The sequence below is a fragment of the Moschus berezovskii genome, chromosome 19, assembly GCF_049115385.1.
Source record: "Moschus berezovskii isolate FMDL1 chromosome 19, NW_MosBer_1.0, whole genome shotgun sequence".
NCBI lineage: Eukaryota > Metazoa > Chordata > Mammalia > Artiodactyla > Moschidae > Moschus > Moschus berezovskii.
The window spans coordinates 40,407,702-40,422,056 of record NC_142478.1 but is presented as its reverse complement, the minus strand read 5'-3'; the positions used below and the strand labels follow the sequence as shown (position 1 = coordinate 40,422,056).

General features: G+C 34.8%; 1 protein-coding gene across 3 annotated transcripts in view; it reads right to left on the bottom strand.

The window, feature by feature from the left end:
* Positions 1 to 14,355, bottom strand: part of FSTL5 (follistatin like 5) — an 882,948-nt gene that overhangs the window by 205,627 nt on the left and 662,966 nt on the right. The window lies entirely within an intron of this gene.

Genomic DNA, 14,355 nt, shown 5'->3' with positions numbered 1-14,355 from the left:
CTTAACTTTTCATTCTGTGATCTTCCTTTAGCAGCTGCTGCACTATTGCCAAAAATTATGGCACATCCCAGGTATTTTGGAAGTCAGATTTTATGGTTAGAGGACAGAGATCACTGACCCAATACCCTGACTGCATTCTAACTGAAAACAGAAGTGAATTTAAGGTGAATTGCCAGGTCATAGGGATGTAAACAAATAAACGTTGGATATCTTTTCTCCTTTTCTTGATGCCATTATCCTCTATTCTTTGGAAGGATTCTATCACTGCTCTTCCACAAATTATTCATACAGCTGCACTGCTAGAAAGGCTTGTAAGAAACATTAAGGGTAAGAATATAAATGTCTCTGAAGTAGTACAGACTCACAGTGGCATCTGGATTGTTCTGTTTGTATTACGACTTCCTTTGTCATTAAAGCAACTTTCCTATGAAAAATTACAGCCCAGGTTTAATAAATATTTTAAATGCTACTGAGCTTGTCCAATGCCTTTTGTCTCTGACATTATTAAAGCCATCAATTTCTCTTTAACTTTGTCCCAAAGCAATCTTTTTATATTCATGACTTTCATACTGCCTCTTGTCAATATTACAAAACTCTCTGACCACATTATTACAGCCTTCATAAAAGTGTAGAGTATGCAAAAAAAGTTGGAGGGAAAATATAAATTAACAGGAACACACTTGTGGTCATAAGTTTCTCTGATTTTTTTTTAATTGTTAGATCTTCCCATTTTCGCATAGTATTATAACAAATCACAACTATTTAAGCCATTTTGAAAGGGACAGCAGTTTGTCCTAGTTTAATTAACTCAGATCTAATCTATCAATCCTTAAAGTTAGTAGTGGCCCTTTTAATCCCCAATTTCAAAGTCTCAAAAGCCACTATTTTCAGAAATGCTCTCTGAAGCACAAAAGAAAACTAAAGTATTCAAGATAATATGTAAGATGATATTTTTCTAAAACTATGAAAAAACAAAATAGGAATTAATGAAAGAATGAATTTAATGGTGACACATGATAGATGCTGTTTTTTTCTTTCTTAAATGTTAATTATTTTTATATAATACATATGCAATTTAAAGTTTGTCAAGTTATCTCAAATTAAATACTTGACTGTAAAATGAATATATTATTATAACCCCATCCAACCTAAAATTTGGGCTTCCCTGGTGGCTCAGAGGTTAAAGCGTCTGCCTCCAATGCGGGAGACCCGGGTTCGATCCTTGGGTCGGGAAGATCCCCTGGAGAAGGAAACGGTAACCCACTCCAGTATTCTTGCCTGGAGAATCCCATGGACGGAGAAGCCTGGGAGGCTACAGTCCACGGGTCGCATAGAGTCGGACACGACTGAGCGACGGAACGGAGCGGAACGGAACCTAAAATTTGAATGTGTTTCTAGCACTTAGAAAGGAAACAATGTATGGTAAGTTCCCAACCCCTTGCTAGACTCAGGTCAGCAGGAAAATGTTGTGTCTTAAACCACAGCTTTACTTTCCAGAATTTTTTTTTTTTTAATCTCTTACAAATAGAATCACTGAGACTTTTTAAGAGAAATGACAAAGACATATAATATCACTGTGGCTCAGATGTTCAGTGGTGTCTGACTCTTTATGACTCCATGGACTGTAGCCCACCAGGCCACTCTGTTCATGGGAATCTAGGGAGCCATTTCCTCTTCCTCTAGATCTTCCTGACCCAGAAATCCAACCCATGTCTCTTACACCTCCTACATTGGCAGGTGGAGCCTTTACCACTAGCACTGCCTGAAAGTCTATAATTTCACTAGTCAATACCAACACAAATTGATTGTATTGCTTTGAGATCTAATTTAAAAGTAGCTAAACCCATGAATGGGTTCAATAGGAGTGAAAACTATATTTGATCTATATCTGCCAAAACTAGAGAAAGGGAAATGAAAGCAAGACACATTTGGCTAACTTGCTTAAAGTTCAAGATGAAAAGCAAACATCTACATAATACAATATACTGAAAGATTTTTTCAAAGCTGTCTCTAAAACAGAAAAATTCTAAGTAGACCAAGTTACGTCTTCTAAGCATTTCCCCAATCACATTTTTATCCCATTAGTCACAGAACCATTAAGTACATGCATTCCTGGCACAAAAGCACTTTGTATGTGTTTATGTATGGCTGGGAAGCCAAAAAAAACAAACAAACAAGATTTCATTAGAGCTTAAAAAGATAAGGAAAATGCATGTCATTCAATATAATTAAAATGCACGGCAAAAATATATATAAACGATTTTGGAAGGTTTTATTCATAAATTTTCTTACAGCTATTATTCCAGCTAGCTTTATATTTTTCCATCATTTGTATAAGAAATTAAAAATTTGAAGAATATAGTAAAACTATAAAAAATAAAACATCTTGCACCAAACAGGATTACTTAAGAGGCAGATTTTAGATCACAATCTGGAACTAACTAGCTTTGTGATTTTGAGAGATGTAGTCCAGCTCTTTTGGTGCCTATTTCTTCATTTCAAAAGTGAACATTATAACCAAATAGTGTGTGAAGTTGCTTTGAAGATGGAGAAATGGATTCATGGTAACATTGTTATTGCAAAAGTTGATGAAAACCTTTTCAATAGAAGTGGTGAAGATTAAAAATATTAAATAACTTAGCTCAGGGATTTTATTATAAACTAATTTATGTATATAAATATTTGCATAATATATAAGATATATTTGTTTCATATAAAACTGGAATTCACTATATATACATATATATATGAAACTGGAGTTCACTATATGAAGTTATATGCAGAGTACATCATGAGAAATGCTGGGCTGGATGAAGCACAAGCTGTAATCAAGATAGCCAGGAGAAACATCAATAATCTCAGATATGCAGATGACACCACCCTTACAGCATAAAGTGAAGAACTAAAGAGCCGCTTTATAAAAGTGGAACAGGAAAGTGAAAACGTTGGCTTAAAACTCAACATTCAGAAAACTAGATCATGGCACCCGGTCCCATCACTTTATGGCAAATAGATGGGGAAGCAGTGGAAACAGTGAGAGACTTTATTTTTTTGGGCTCCAAAATCACTGCAGATAGTGACTGCACCCATGAAATTAAAGGACGCTTACTCATTGGAAGAAAAGTTATGGCCAACCTAGACAGCATATTAAAAAGCAGAGACATTACTTTGCCAACAATGGTCTGTCTAGTCAAGGCTATGGTTTTTCCAGTAGTTATGTATGGATGTGAGAGTTGGACTATAAAGAGAGCTGAGTGTCAAAGAATTGATGCTTTTGAACTGTGGTATTGGAGAAGACACTTGAGAGTTCCTTGGACTGCAAGGAGATCCAACCAGTCAATCCTAAGGGAGATCAGTCCTGGGTGTTCATTGGAAGGACTGATGTTGAACCTGAACCTCCAATATTTGGCCCCCTGATACGAAGAACTGACTCATTGGGAAAGACCCTGACACTGGGAATGATTGAAGGTGGGAGGAGAAGGGGATGACAGAGGATGAGATGGTTGGATGGCATCACCGACTCAATGGACATGAGTTTGAGTAAACTCCAGGAGCTGGTGATGGATAAGGAGGCCTGGCATGCTGCAGTCCATGGGGTCGCAAAGGCGGACACAACTGAGCAACTGAACTGAACTGAAATGGAGTTCACTATATATATGTAATAGATATTACATATATATTATCAACATGAAGTAATTTCTTAAGAAACTACCTCACTGATCTAAGAACAATTTTTATATATACCAACATACTGAGGATTATCAGTGTTATTTCATAACTGAGGATGAGCTTCTAAATAGAAATTTTAAATGCAATCCTCCTGTAGCTGGAGATAATCATGTCAAAGTGAGCCATAATATTAATTTATTGAAAATGTACATACACGTAATTTGGAAAGGATATCTTGAATATATCAGCAATGCTTTTGAACTGTGGTGTTGGAGAAGACTCTTGAGAGTCCCTTGGACTGCAAGGAGATCCAACCAGTCCCTTCTAAAGATCAGTCCTGGGTGTTCATTGGAAAGACTGATGCTAAAGCTGAAACTCCAATACTTTGGCCACCTCATGCGACGAGTTGACTCACTGGAAAAGACTCTGATGCTTGGAGGGATTGGGGGCAGGAGGAGACGGGGACGACAGGGAATGAGATGGCTGGATGGCATCACCGACTCGATGGACATGAGTTTGAGTGAACTCCGGGAGTTGGTGATGGACAGGGAGGCCTGGTGTGCTGTGATTCGTGGGGTTGCAGAGTCTGACACGACTGAGCGACTGAACTGAACTGAAACTTTTCTTTGAGCAAGCATTATTTTATGTATACTTTACCCATGACAACTTTAAAAATAATCCTTAAATTGCAAAACTACAAATAAAAATGTAGTTTTAAAACTTATATAATAATCATACTGAACATGATTCTCACTAAACAAAGAGAAATATATGACCATTTATTATTAAAACAATTCATTATTTAAATTTTCAACATTTTCATTCTTAAGTTCAATACAATTTTTTTTTTAATTTCGTAACTTTAAAGAAAATGTGGCTTAGGCATATGCATAAATTTGCTAACTCTAAAAAGAGGAATGTTATACTCTTTTAGACAATGCATTTAATAATATCCCTGAACTTAAAATGTAGTGTCACAGTTTTGTTTTGTTTTTTCCCCCTCTTGCTCTAAGCCCATTAATTTTACTCACAGAGGCACAGTCAAAATCTACCCGTCTCATCCAAGACCATGGAACCAGTTCAGTCAGGACTGGAGGTCCACGTTCAACACTCAGTCATGTGCACTGCATGTATGTGGAAACTTCCTAAGCTCTATGAGTCTTAGTTTCTTCAATACTAAAATTATCATATTTGTAAAAATTACCCCTAAAGATTTTTGAAAGATAAAGAGATTACATAGGCAGAAAAGTCATTAAAAATGGTGAAAATTATAAATTACTCATTCATGTAAACTATAATTCATTTATTTTTTAATTTCTCATGTATTATTAACTTCCTGAGGTACCACATATTTATTTTTTTGAATACATAATATGGAGAAGCATATTGTCTCCCTCACCATAGATTTTTGATATGACCTGTTTTAATTTTTCACATACTCTATTTTACTTCTGTCCTTATATAATATATGCATGTGTTTGTTTCCCAGTATGGACTTATTCTCTATATATTACTTTAGAGTTTGAGATATCTTTACTTTGAGATATCTTAGACAAATTTTAGGGCAACATATGTAAATTAGTTGACTATTTTAGTATATTACTATTTCACAGTGTGACTTTATGATTATTTATTCATCAATTTTAATATTGATGATTCAGGAGTTATAGCTTCACACTATTATATATAATTGTGCACAAATATCATTCTTGTACTTTCATATTGCTGCTTTCATTTTTTTTTAATTAGCTTAATCAAAGAATTGCTACATTAAAAAGTACATGAATTTAGGATTGGATAAGTATTGCTAGGCTATTAAACTGGTATTTTGTAATAAGTCCTTCTCCCAAAAGTAACCAATGTGTGAAGGTCCACTTTCCACAAATCTATCATAAATAAATATTATTAATCATTTTAATTTAGGAAACAATTGCTTGTTTTAAATAAATTGGATTTTATTGATTACTACATGGATGAGTATGTTTTCATATACTAATTAACTACTTTCATTCCTTCCATGAATGGTCTCTTTATAGACTTTATCCTTGTCTATGTCATAAATAGCTTATCTATTAATTTTGAATAACTGCAATTCAGATATTTTAATTTATGTAGCACATGAGAGGTCTTGTTTACAATGGAATTTCTAGTCTTGTTGAAGAAATATTCACACACACATTGCCATCCAGAGTTAAATAAATATTTTAGTAAATAATAAACTCATTATTTATTTTTCTTTTTAACATAATTACATTTAAGATTACATTACTATCTACTTTACAATCCAATTTCCAGTTATATTTTTAAGTGTTTTATGGTAAAGTAACAATTTCCTTTCAGTGGTCTTATTTTTACACACTATGCAAGAATAAAGCAATTTATTCTCCTGAATTTGATATTCTTTCTTCATCATACACTTATATGTGATGCTTCAATCATGATATATATTTCATCATACAAAGTTTTTATTTGATATTTCACATTTATGCACATATATAAGTATATATTCCTACTTTAAATGATTTTACACATAAACCAATTTTATGTCTTTCTGGTATTTCATCCATCCTTTGAATCTATACCATATTCTTTGGTTAACATAGCTTTTAAAAAACTTTAATATTCCTTATGACAATTTCATTAAAACTAGTGTTCATTTTAAGTTCTTTTGTAGTAATTTCCCCATATTTATTCTTTTATTGGAAGAAAGGGTAGGGGCAGAAAGAAAAAGAAAGGAGGAGAAGTAAACAGGAAGTGAAGACAGAAAGGAAATAAAGAGGAAAAGTAGGAGAGACAAACCCTTTGGAAATTTGGCTGAAATGGCCTTAAAGTTATAATTAAAGAAAGTTAACTATTTTAATATATGATCTCCCACTCTAGGACCATGGCATATTATTTCATTCATTTACATTATTTTTAAGACCTTCAATGACATTTTATGATTTTAAGTTGGAATCTGAATTTTCTCTGGGCATTTTTTTTCTCCTGAACATTTTCTTTTTCAGCTGCTAATGGAAACGTGTTTTATATATAATTACAATTAAGTGACTGAGTCCCAATTTTATTTTAGTTAAAATACTTTTAGATTTTGATCTCTGGGTTATAGAGGGAAACCATCACATTGCTTGGAAATATATATTACAAATGTCTATTTTATAATATATATGGTTTTCAACTCCAAAACATTTTAAGTAGCAGGGGAGAACAATGATAAATTATAGCCTTGTCTTGTTTTAATGTTAAAAATACTACTCAACTGTCAAAAGAATGACTTTTTGATGTTAGCTATCATTTAAAAATAAGCATTATAAAGTATAGATGGATTCCTATGATAACAAATTCAGAATTTTTAAGAACACTATCTTAACTTTATCAGGTACTTTTAGCATGCACTATTATAGATTTTTTAAAAAGCCAATCTTCATCAAATAAATGACTTTAAAGAAAGGTAAAAGGACAGCATAATGCTACAGTGCATACACACCCATATATATATATATATATATATATACACATACCCCTCAGATATATATACACACACCCCTGGGTGTGTTGTACATTTGATTACATACAATCTCAGGACACTAAAGCCTTTGACTGGGTGGATCATAACAAACTGTGAAAAATTATTAAAGAGACTGGAATACCAGACCACCTTACCTGGCTCCTGAGAAATCTGTATGCAGGTCAAGAAGCACCAGTTAGAATTGGAAGTGGAACAATGGACTGGTTCCAAATTGGGAAAGGTGTACATCAATGCTGCATATTGTCACCCTGCTTATTTAACTTATATGCAGAGTACATCATGTGAAATGCCAGGCTGGATGAAGTACAAGCTGAAGTCAAGATTTCTGGGAGAAATATCAATAACCTCAGATATGCAGAGGACACCACCACCCATATGGCAGAAAGTGAAGAACTGAAGAGCCTCTTGATGAAGGTGAAAGAGGAGAGTGAAAAAGTTGGCTTAAAACTCAACAGAAAACTAAGTGAGAAACTTTATTTTTTTGGACTCCGTAATTACTGCAGATGGTGACTGCAGCCATGGAATTAAAAGACACTTGCTCCTTGGAAGGAAAGCTATGACCAACCTAGACAGCATATCAAAAAGCAGAAATATTACTTTGCCAACAAAGGTCCATCTAGTCAAAGCTATGATTTTTCCAGTAGTCATGTATGGATGTAAGAGTTGGACCATAAAGAAAGCTGAGCACTGAAGAATTAATGCTTTGGAACTGTGGTGTTGGGGAAGACTCTTGAGAGTACCCTTGAACTTCAAGGAGATCAAGCCAGTCAATCCTAAAGGAAATCAACTCTGAATATTCATTGAAAAGACATGCTGAAGCTGAAGCTCCAATACTTTGGCCACCTGATGTGAAGAGCTGACTCACTGGAAAAGACTCTGATGCTGGGAAAGACAGAAGGCAGGAGAAGGGGATGACAGAGGATGAGATGGTTGGATGACATCACCAACCCAATGGACATGAGTTTGAGCATGCTCTGGGAGTTGGTGATGGACAGGGTAGCATGGCGTGCTGCAATCAATGGGGTCACAAAGAGTTGGACACAACTGAGCAACTGCACTGAAATGAACTAAATCTGGGGACATTCAACTCATCAAGGTTGAAACAGTGAGCACTGATGTTGGTAACAGGTTCCTCTTCATGTTCACATTTGTGCATTTTCCTTGTTTTTCCATATTTTATATCCATTTGTCTCTTTCCAAATTTTTTCAGTTTCCTTCTATATTTATATCTATACTGTCTGTATCATATTATCTTGATTATTGTAGCTTCATACCCAATTTATATTTTGCTCTATTTATGACAATATCCAATCAATGGCAGTAAAGAGTTTTGAGGGAAGGGCATCTCATGTTCAACATATGGGAGGTTGGACTAGCCTCAGAAATGGCAGTAAACTCCTCTATAAACTACTATTTGTTCACTACTGGGTCCTCAGCATCCAGCACAGTATATAATAGATCTCAACCTGCAGATATAATGTAGATAAATTACATGTGTGTAAGTCAATGAATGAATGAGAGCTTGATATCAGCTTTATGCTATAAGAGTCCCTGTAATAACATGCTGGGAGGGTGCGAAGGCTGACGTCATCTCAGCCTTCAGTTGGTTCCTCCCTGTTCAGGCTGTGTTCATTTTTATTGTTTCTGCTCTTGTCAGTCACATTGCCTCCTCTGCTGCAGTGAACGTTCTCGTATTTGCAGCATGTCATCTTCTGAACTTAGAGTTTAACGGATACCCCCACTGCTTTCTGCTCTTTTTTTCTCTGTAATCCTGTCCTTTAACTAGTAGATATACATTTTATCCTAACTCTCCTAAACTATTGGATTTCATCCTGATAATTTAGCCAGAGAGCACATGCATAATCTTAGTCAGATGTACTGTAGTGAGAAGAGCCAAGTCTATTATTGTATATAACAAAATCAAAATCATAGAGAAAAAGAAGTGTTGAAATGGTTACATGCATGCATGCTCAGCCACTTCAGTCATTTCTGACTTTTTGCAACTGTATGGACTGGAGCCCACCAGGCTTTTCTGTCCATGGAATTCTCCAGGCAAGAATACTGGAGTGGGTTGCCATGTCCTTCTCCAGGGAATCTTCCCAACCCAGGGATTGATACTGGTTCTCCTGTGTCACAGTGGATCCTAATAAGCATGGATGGAAATTTTTACATGTCAAAATTATCTTTGTGCATATTAAGTGAATACATTAAGACAATGATTCCTCTTTCACCATATTTCTTGCTTTAAAATTTTCAGCAGAAAATAGTTAATATTGAATTTAATTTTCTTCAGTGATTAGATGGATAAAAGTCGACTGAATTATACTAAACCCATAATCAATATTTATTATCAGAAGTATCACATTATTAATCTTATATACATGTGTGTGTTAGTCACTCAGTCATGTCTGACTCTTTGTGACCCCATGTGACCTATACAGTCTATGGAATTCTCTAGGCCAGAATACTGGTGTGGGTAGCCTTTCCCTCCTCCAGGGAATCAAATCCCAACTCAGGGATCGAACCTGGGTCTCTTGCATGGCAGGTGCTTTACTTTCTGAGCTACTATACACACACATATACATATATGCACATACAACCACACATACACATATTAACACATTTCCAGTATTTTGTGTGACACAATAGTAATTTCAAATAATAACATTTATTATTGATAACATAGAACTGGGCTTCCCTGGTGGTCAGCAGGTAAAGAATCCACCTGGAATGTGGGAAACCTGGGTTTGACCCCTGGGTTGGGAAGATCCTCCTGGAGGAGGGTATGGCAACCCACTCCAGTATTCTTGCCTGGAGAATCCCCAGGGAAAGAGGAGCCTGGCGGGTTACAGTCCATAGGGTAACAAAGAGTCAGACACTACTGAGCAACTTAGCACAAGCATATATAATTTTTGGAGATATATTCCTATTAATGTAAAAATCTTCATTTTCTTTAAGTAGAAACTGTAGTTTTCAATTTAATCAATAGATGGCACTACTATTTACTGTATTTTTGGTGACACTAACATAACATGTGCTAAAATACATCAGTTGAATAAATATTTTCTTTCTTCTAAAAAGCTTTTCAACAAAAAAATATTTCCTTGACATAATTGTCATTATTTTAAAGTATTCACTTTCAAAAGTGATACTTACAGCTTTTTTATTCTATTAAATTATTTTCATTGGAGTATAATTGATTTACAATGCTGTGTTAACTTCTGCTATATAACAAAGTAAGTTATAGATATACATATACCCACTTTTAAAAATCTTTGATAATTCAATTTAAATACATGATAATTACTGTCAAATGCATTGTTATCATCCACAAAATATTCCAGATATTTTCTAGAAACTATTTCTTTGTTATTAATTTTAAGACATTCTGACTCATAGTAGTGGTTATGGAGGAAATGTCTGTTGTATCTGGGGGGAGTGGGACTATCGTATGTTTTGCTTACTTATTATTTGTTTTTATTTTCAAATAATCAAAAATATTAAGTCAAAATGTGAATTGGAGGAAACTCTTAAAACTTAATAGCATTAATTATCTATTAATAGTTATCAAGCATCACTGATAGTCCCAAAATGAATATTTTCTATTGTTAATCTATTATGTAACTATATGACACACAAAATTATCTCTATTTTATCATGAAGTATACTTCTCTTGAGAGTCCCTTGGACTGCACGGAGATCCAACCAGTCCATCCTAAAGGAAATCAGTTCAAATATTCATTGGAAAGACTGATGTTGAAGCTGAAACTCCAATACTTTGGCCACCTGATGGGAAGAACTGACTCACTGGAAAAGACCCTGATGCTGGGAAAGATTGAAGGCAGGAGAAGGGGATGACAAAGGATGAGATGGCTGGATGGCATCACCAGCGCAATGGACATGAGTTTGAGTAAACTCCAGGAGTTGGTGATGGACAGGGAGGCCTGATGTGCTACAGTCCACAGGGTCGCAAAGAGTCAGACACGACTGAGCAACCGGACTGAACAGATATTTATGTGTAACTGTTATGGTTGCCAGTACACCGTAGAGCAAAGTTTCTAATTACCTTCAGGCAAAGCTTATCTAAACTAATTTTTGTTAACTGGAAATGTGGAGATAGAAGCCAGAAGAGCTTCTCAGACTGTCTTATTAACAATAAAATAATCAGAGCCACCCAGTCCATACTAATTTCTCATTTTCTTTTGGCATTTCTTGTCTGTCATCCTTATCATATAATTTATAATTAACAACATATTTTAGCATTTTATCATTATGGAGTCTTTAGTAGCATTAAAATTGTACATGTATAAATATTGCCTAGTAATCTCCACCAAATTGAAATTTCCTTATACTTAATATAATGTCAATAAATACATCTAAAAATAGATATGCAAGTGTTTGAGAAAACAAATACTATTTGCAGGGCCACAACTTTCGCCTTCTCATTTATCATTATTCATCTATGTGAGAGGTAATCCTATTATTAAAAGAAAATTTAAGCAAACCAGATGTCTCCTTGGCCTGCTTTGAAACAGTCCTTGCTTTGAATGCAACTTTTTTTCTTTTTTTTACATACAACTTTTTGGATTTGCCTAATACCTTACATCTGAAAAAAGCTGTATGGGTAGGAGCTATGTCCTTGCTTATGCCACCAGAGTGTTTCATTAGTGACCTAACCTACTGTGAGATTAGTACAGTTGCTGATTTCATCACTGTGAGGGTGGCATAAATTGAGGCACAAATCCCATTATTACAATGCAGAGTGGCCGACTCACCAGTCCATGAACCATTTAGTTCATTATTTACTTTAGTATAGCAAAAAACTTTCCGGTTCAATAAACAGAATAGAACAATAAATATGTGTTTACTATTTACTCTTTGCAAAATACAAAATTAAGCTTAGGGAGAAAGCAATGAGTTCTGAAATATGCCCATTTTTCTTTGGCCATCTCATTACAAACCTCACATACATTAAAAATCTAAAGGAAAGGTGATGTGACGGTCCAATTAATTATTTCTAATGAAAACAATATCTAGAACTTCAGGATGCCTGAGGTGGAATTGATTATTGTGCACTTCAGTGTTCAGATCATTGTTGTTGTTTAGTCGCCTAGTCGTGTGCAACTCTGCAACCCCATGAACTGTAGCACGTCAGGTTCCTCTGTCCATGGGATTTTCCAGGCAAGAATACTGGAGTGGGTTGCCATTTCCTACCTTCATGTAAAACATGGAACATGACTTGAACCTTGAAAAGGCTCTGACTTACATCAGCCAGAGAAAACAAGAGACTCACTCACACTGGAACTCCTTGATGGCTTTAAGACTAACAATACACTACAGAGGAAACTGTATTTAAAAAGGAATGAGCAGTAAAAATCCTGTCAATAAGTTATAATAATCACTCATAAATATAAACAAAACAGAAAAGTGTATTAATTTGGAGAACTCATGAAAGCATATATACAGAATGTGAATATATGATTCTATATTTCCAGGGCAGCAGAAAACAGAATACTATTTGTATTGCTACAAATGAATGAATGAGTGAAAAATTATATTCTATTTTATTGTTAAATTAATTTCCAAAATATTCCTTCCATTTGATCAAGTTTAAAAATAAACGATATAGTGTCAGATGGTGAAATCAAATTAACTGATATATTGGATGATACAATAAAGTATGCTAAATAAGTTTAGGATTAATTAAGAATCAGGTCATGACTTGTCAAGAATTACACTAAGCTGTTGTTTTGCAATTTTAAATGTTGTACTATTTTGCAATGAGCACAATTTAAGGATAATACAGAAGAAAAAAAATACTAATAATATATATTAAGTGAAAAACTCAAGAAAACACCATCACCAGTGAGAGTAAAACAACACAGAGGAAAAATTAGATACATTCCTTGATTTAAATGAAGTAAATTTTATTTTTAGAACATATGGATTAGCAAGTACACATGCAAATTGCAAAAGGTGCTTAAAACCTAATTAAACTATCTTGAGAATGCCCTCATGCTAAATCTTTAAGATCAAATAAGCCTCATTATCACATTAACCTTCTTTCCACACACTTGTTATACAAGTGTCATTACATTAATTAATCATTATGCAGTTCTTTAAGAGCTGGCCACCTCAGGAATGTTTTGTAACATTACCTAGTCCTTGTACACACAAATGTAGTCTATGAAATATCACTTCTATCAACCCCTGAAAACTAGTCCAGTAAACCTTGTCAGACTAATTTAAATATGCATATAGATATAATCAGGTTGAAGTTTTATGAAGAAAAGTATAATTTTGCAATATGCAAAATAAGACAGTACATTCATTTATACCTAAGGTATATAAGCATGCTGACTTATACTATAAAATAATTCTGGTGGAATGAATTTAGATCTGAGTCAATCATAGGTGAATGCAAATCTATGGTATCTGAGAATGAGTCATCTACCCAAGAGATTTGCCCCAATTAACAGAAGACTGCACACATCTCTGATTCATGTAGAGATAGCTATATCTATCATGTGACCTTACTAAGCCCCCAAGCTGGAAGAGGACAAAGCATCTGCTTGGTGTTTTGAGAATTACTGGGCACAGTCAGCCCATCCCTTCTCATATCCTGGATTTGTTCTGGTCTTTTGTCTATAGGAGATCATCAGTGGCCTCAGCCTCATTTCTCTGCGGAGATCTAGAGTGGTGCTATTTATGGATCTTCTAAATGCCCAAAATTGGATGATCTGGGAAACCTTGAGAAATTCACAGAGTTCCTGTGATTGACAAAATCACATGAGGAAGGATTACAGATTTGAAATGGCTCCAGTGGATAACTTAGCTCTCATAGTATATGCCTTGGAGCTGATTTTAAAAAATAAATAAATATTGGTACAAAAGATGGTTTCTATATGCTGTAGCCTCAGCAGGTAGCCTTAGGTCTTAAGCTTTCAATATATGAACTCGTTGGATTTGATCCCTTTGAATGACTTTTGTCCTTGAGTGATTAGCTGTGTTTACGCAGGAGAGCCCAGTCACACAAACACAGGTCTTGGGAGTCAGGTTGCCCTGTGTAAGGGCTGTCATGGTTGAACTTTGAAGGACAGAGGTGCACTTTCTCTGAATTTCAATCACAACTGAAGCAAGGGTAGGTGCTATTTAAGGAT